Raw genomic sequence first — 7,038 nt, forward strand, 5'->3', positions numbered from 1 at the left:
CCTACAATATCCTGACCAGTGATGGTCTATTCTCTGCTTCAGTATGCCCAGTGGTGGATAATTCATCCTCTCCCAGGAAAAAAACAAACAAACAAACAAACAAAAAAACCTTTAATTTTTTTTGCCTTCTGAAATGCATTATTTTCTGAGGACTGTTTTAACTTTCATATATTTTTCTTGTGCCAGGGTTTGAGTAGGAAGTATAAGAAAGAACAGAAGAAAAAAAACAATAGCATCTCTTGCTGAAACTTGGCCTGATGGCTTAATAGTATCACAGTTTCCTGTGTTTTATTTTCAGGAATAATTTAACCTTAGAATGCATGAATTGCTATGGAGAAGCGAATCTTTGCGAACATTTTCTTTGAACTTATTTTGAATTTCATCACTTTAGAGAGAACTATTTTATATTGCTTAAAAATTCACATTATTGTGACCAAGTTTTGGAAAAATGCCAGAAAAAAATGGTTTCTTTTTTGTATCTATTTCAAATACATAGTTCAATGTTTTCTCTAAGCTCCTGCTTAAAGTGTGAAATTGTTCCCGCAGCTCTGGTAATGCTTCTTAAATGTCTTATTAAAAACAAAATGCAGAAATATATTGTATGGAAAAAAACTACCTTTAATAAAAATAGCTAATCTTAGATAGAATCGGACCTACAGTGTCTATATAATATTTGCAACCTTCCAGAATAGTTAATGGGAATCATTTTCATTTTTCCTCAAACTGGAGTGCTCTTTAGCATTATTTTCTCTTTTCTTAAACACATAGGACTTATATTTGAGGGCAATTAGAACTATTAGAAATGCAGTAACTGTATTTCATAGGAATAATTTGTGCTCTCTACAACCTGATTGCCACTATATTTTAATATCTAACATACAGTCAATAGAAACTTGCTTTCACTATTCAATTATTCAGTTTTTATATCCCAGAAAGAGGAAACACTATTAATTCTCCACGTATGCAGTTACAAAACAGGGTTATAATGAGGTTGAAGGGTCTTACTCTTTTCTTTTTTTTTTTTTAAGTTGAAGCCTCACTCTGTTGCCCAGGTTGTAGTGCAGTGGCACAACCTTGGCTCACGGCAACCTCCGCCTCCCAGCTTCAAGATATTCTTCTGCCTCAGCCTCCCAAGTAGCTGGGACTACGGTGCATGCCACCATGCCTGGCTAATTTGTGTAGTTTTAGTAGAGACAGGGTTTCACCATATCAGCCAGGCTGGTCTCGAACTCCTGACCTCGTGATCTGCCCGCCTCAGCCTCCCAAAGTGCTGGGATTACAGGTGTGAGCCACTGTGCCCAGCCAGTTCTGACTCTTAAGGAATCATCCATCCAGGAAATTAAAAATATTTCAAGAGGAATATTTATGGATACCAGTCTAAACAGTGCTGTTTATCATCGAGTCACACAAAAGCCTACCATTTGAATCTGACTAATTTTTTCTAACAAAAGTGATGAATGTTAAGACAGGAAAACAGAGCAGTGTAGTGTTTAAGAGGGCAGACTCTGGAGCCAGATGGCTCTGAATTTGGATGTTGTCTTCATTACAACTACCTACGTGACTATGAGCAAGCTATTTGGATTTAAACCTAAGCATTTAATTATACACTTAAAGATAAGCCTAGTAACAGTTTTTAACCTCATTAAGTTCTTGTGAAGAATAAATAAGATAATAGACACAAAATATCTTCTACGACACCTAACACAGAGTAGATGCAATAAATATTAAGTGCTGCATTGGTCTATTCTTATGCTGCTAATAAAGACACACATAAGACTGGGTAATTTATAAAGGAAAGAGGTTTAATTGACTCTGTTCTGCAGCACTGGAGAGGCCTCAGGAAACTTACAATCATGGATGAAGGGGAAGCAAACACGTCCTTCTTCAAGGGGCGGCAGGACAAAGAAGTGCCGAGCAAAAGGGGGAAAGCCCCTTATAAAACCATCGGATCTCAGATCTCATGAGAACTCACTCACTATCATGAGAACAGCATGAAGGTAACTGCCTCCAGGATTAAATTAAAATCACCGGGTTCTTCTCATGACCCTTGGGGATTATGGGAACTATTATACAATACAAGATGAGATTTGGGTGGGGACACAGCCAAACCATACCAGTGCTATTATGTGATTGTTTAATACTGCATTCTAGAACTATATATTGTGATTGCTATATTCCAGGCCTTGTGAAAGTACTGGGGATATGAACATTCAAAATTCCTGGTTTTATTGGTTCTCCAAATCTAGAAGAGACGAACGAAACATAAACAAACAGCAGTATAATGGGAAAAATGCAATGGCAAAGGGACATGAGTACACTGCCTTGGGGAACCGATAGAGACATCACACATAAGATAGTGTTAAGATGCAGAATTTTATAAACATTTCTGATCCTTTTCTAGCTACGACAGAGGCTCTATGGATAAGATTTCTGGGAATAAATCATATGCTTCTAAAATCTACTGTAATTTCTTCAGGCTTTTAAGGACGCTGTCCAGGCATTATTCCAGTGATTATCATCAAAGCAGATGATTCACAGCAATTCCAGAAGTGTCAGGAAATTCTATAGAATCTCTTGGGTCCCTTAGCTGATGGGAGGATATATGTCATCTCACATGATGTAGTGGGTTAAGTGTGGTCTCTGGAATCAGGCTCCTGGAGTTGAATTTTGACTCTTCCACAAGTACCAGTTTGCTGTATGCAAAATACTGAGCTTCTCTACCTCAGTTTCTTCCTCTGTAAAATGGGGAAGCAGAATAACAATTTTATAAAATTTTGTGAGGATTGAAGAATACAGGTAAGTCACTCTCAGATGTTAAGTGATAAATGGATGCTAGCTTTTATTGCATATGATTAAAGAGCTAAAAACTACTCTCATTTCAGAAAAGTTTTCATTTTTTGTTTGGTTTGGTTGGACCATGATCCACTAATCAGAATAAAAAGATGCAACTCCTGGTGAAAAGGAAAAATCTAGAGGTGCTAGAAGGAACACCTCTATTTGTTATTCTGTTCTTTCCTATTTCCCTAGATGGTGAAGGGTGAAGGGTTCTGTAAGTGTCAAACAAGATAAGGGGCTAGTTTCCATTTACATTGTTGTGATAGCTCTATTTTCTGTGTGCTCGTTCATAATGTTCTTATTTAATGTGTCAATATGTTTTAGTCCTGACATAGTGTGCTCTTGGTTTTATGACCAAATCTGTAGCCATGCTGTCCATAGTTTTATTTTTCATATTTTAATAAGGATCCACTGGTTTATCCTTTCATTAGGCTCTTCTTGTGAAAAGATTTATGTAAGAATCAGTCAGAGCTAAACAAACAACCCCCTAGCTACCCAAGTCAATTAAAAAACAAAGGAGCAAGGTCTTAGGAAGGAAGATATGTCATCCATAGAAATATTAATAATAAACTCTGAACACAGGAAGTGGTGGGAGTGTAATTCATACTAAAATAAACATGCTGATTAATTAAAATCTCAGTCACCATGCCCTGCCTGCAGGCACTTCATTGTTAGTGTTACCAGGAGCAAAGCTGTATTGTTATTCTCTGATTTCTAGAGATTATTGTAAGGGATGTCTTACTATAATTGGAAAAGCAGCTCCAGAATCACCAACTGCTCCACACCACATGACAATGAACACACACACAAACACATTTGATGCGTACTAACAATTTTATATAAATATAAATTATATATAATAGATATAAATTATATATGTTAATTATATTATATAATAATTATAATATTATTATTATATTATATGATATAATAACATAATATAATATATATTTATATACAAATTATATATAATATTAATTTCATATATAATATGGTATATATTATATATAAATATATATGTAAATATATATAATATATTATATATACCATTTTATATTTATATACCAATTTTATGTATATATACCATTTCAGCAGTAGACCAAACATATTTCGTTTATCCTTTTTATTTCTTAACCCTAAATATTTACTATACTCAAATTTGATAGCAATAAACATTTCACAGGAGGTTTTCTGCTCAAGCAGGCTTTTTAAAACCTGTTCAATATTTTGAGATATAACACAAATACAAAAAAAGTATAAAGCATGGTTGAAGAATGTCATGAAAATTATAAACAGAACACCCAATATGAGAAATAAAATATTGCTACATTCATAGAGGTTTTCTATATCACCGTGTGTCTCTTCCCAGATTCGATTCTTCCTTTCTTTCCCACTTGAGACAATTGGCTTGATTTTACAGCAACCATTTTCTCTATAGTTTCCTAACTATGTGCACATCCCTAGTAATGTAGTTTAATTTTGCATTAAAAAAAATTAATTTGGGCCGGGTGCGGTGGCTCACACCTGGTATCCTAGCACTTAGGGAGGCTGAGGCGGGCGGATCACGAGGTCAGGAGATCGAGACCATCCTAGCTAACACGGTGAAACCCCGTCTCTACTAAAAATACAAGAAATTAGCTGGGCGTGATGACGGGCTTCTGTAGTCCCAGCTACTCGGGAGACTGAGGCAGGAGAATGGCGTGAACCCAGGAGGCAGAGCTTGCCGTGAGCTGAGATAGCGCCACTGCACTCCAGCCTGGGCGACAGAGCAAGACTCCATCTCAAAACAAACAAACAAACAAAAAACAATCAAAAATATTAATTTGAGTGGATACATACAAAATATATTCTCATATGTTCTGGTTTCATTTATTCAATATCATCTTGGAAGATTTTAGAATACGGCCAGGGTTTATTTTATTTTATTGCTATAAAAGTTCCAATCTATGAATATATAATATTATTTAATGATTCTACTGTCTTTGGACACTTGGATTGTTTCCAGTTCAGGATAATTAGAAGAAATGATGCTATAGACATTCTTTTACATGTCATATATTCTGGTCCACATAGGAGGAGACTGTATGAGTTTTATTCCAGGGTTTGAAATTGTAGGATGATAAGATATGCATATCTTCAGTTTCACTAGCTAATTCCAAACTAAGATACAGGATAGATGTGTATTTTGAGAACGCTCCATAGGTGATTCCAATCATTATTCTTGTTGATAATTACTCCAAAGAGTAACTTTCTGACAATGTTAATTTTAAGTGCCAAATCTACCACACATTAGTTTATGACTTTGAAGATGTTATAGAAACGTTTAGTTTTCTCAACTCAGCTGGTTTATAACTTAAATGTCAGTTGAATGAACCTGAACTGATACCTGAACGGGAATGAATGACACCTACCTGAAAGGGTTTATGAAGACTGGTAGGCATCACTAAATCTCTCATCCTCCTTTAATCTGGGTTTTCTGGTCTGTAAAATTGAGCTAATAATTACTTAGTACAAAGAGTGGCCGAAAATATCTAAATAAAGCAAACCATATGGAAGCAGTTAAAGAATTGCAACATATTATTTAAATATAAGTTATTTTCCTCTAAAGAGCTATCAGGTCAAGGAAAAGCTGGGAGCAAGAGATAGTGAATTATTTAGTACAAGGAGTGAATGCAAACTTTCAGGGACTTAGTGTTAGTTTCTATGAGAAACTGAAAATGGCGTCCAGTGCACCTTCTGAGGCACCATCTTCTTGTCAATGTAGCCATTTGTCAGGTAATATAAATAGCAGCAGGAGATATGGGCATGTTATTTTCTTTTCTTTTCTCTTTTCTTTTCTTTCCTTTTCTTTTCTATTCTGAGATACGATGTCACTCTGTCATCCAGGCTAGAGTGCAGTGGCATGATCTGTCCTCACTGCAACCTTCACCTCCCAGGTTCAAGAGATCCTCCCACCTCAGCCTCCTGAGTAGCTAAGACTACATACAGGTAGGTGCATGCTACCATGCCCAGCCAATTTCTTTTTCTTCTTATTATTTTTATTTTTGTAAAGATAGGGTTTCACCATGTTGCCCAGGCTGGTCTCGAACTCCTGGGCTCAAGTGATCTGCCTGTCTTGGCCTCCCAAAGTGCTGAGATTACAGGTGTGAGCCACTGAGCCAGGCCATGATATTCCTTTAGCCCTAACACCAAGTCAACCATTCTATTGGTCTCCCCAGTGCAACTAACTTATAGTGTCTGCCCGCTTGAACTTCACCTAGTTTACTTGGTTATTATTTAGCAAACAAAGTGTCTTGGACAGCAAATTGGAATGGAAAAGACTTGTTGAGCAAAGTTAGGTGCAAGTCAAGACTGTTAGAAAAAATAACCAGCTTCTTACTGACCCAAGAGAGCCTCTTCATTCTGACTAATAAACTGGCATCTGTTTTCAAGGATGATTGTTTGCATAAAAAAGAATTTCTGCTTGAAGAAAATGAAAGCGTACTTGGGTATGACATGTACCTCACCTTCAAATATCTAACTTACACAATAGACACCCGTAATAATACATCTTCCTCAATCAACCTAAATGTATGTAACTGGAGTTTCCAGCACTGTCCTGGGTGTTATTCATGTGCCAATAGCTGTATTGAAAGAAGAAACAGTCCTTAAATAATTGAACTTAGAACCAAAAAGCTAAAAAAAACATGATTCTTAAATGTGGTAATTATTTTTCTAGCACTATGAATATTAGCCAACATTTTATTTACACTTATCTTTGATTAATGTTAGTTCCTTCCTTAGCTAAAATGTTTCTAGTTTTATTGTGTTTAAAAATAACTTTTGATGTGAATGCATAAACTATGTATAACATAGGCAAAGAAAAAACAAGCAAAAGACTAATAATTTTGTTGTATGTTATATGAACTGGACAGATTAAGGTTCTCTATAATTTTTTCTGTCAGGTAGTTGTAATTCTACCTCGTTTTTGAGGTTTGGTTCAGGTGTTTTCAAGAAGCTTCCTTCAGTCCTGTCTGAGCTAAGTACCTCTGAGAACATCATGAATATACATTTAGGGTTATGCTCAACATATGCTACATGAGAAATGATATATTTCTGTAAATTTCCCCCATTGAATTTAGTGTCTGTCCAAAGTAAGGACAGTCTCATTTCACTGCCATCATCTTCCACAGAACTTGGCACCAGCTGGTTTATACCTTAAAT

Source organism: Macaca fascicularis, chromosome 5, assembly GCF_037993035.2.
Source record: "Macaca fascicularis isolate 582-1 chromosome 5, T2T-MFA8v1.1".
Taxonomy (NCBI): domain Eukaryota; kingdom Metazoa; phylum Chordata; class Mammalia; order Primates; family Cercopithecidae; genus Macaca; species Macaca fascicularis.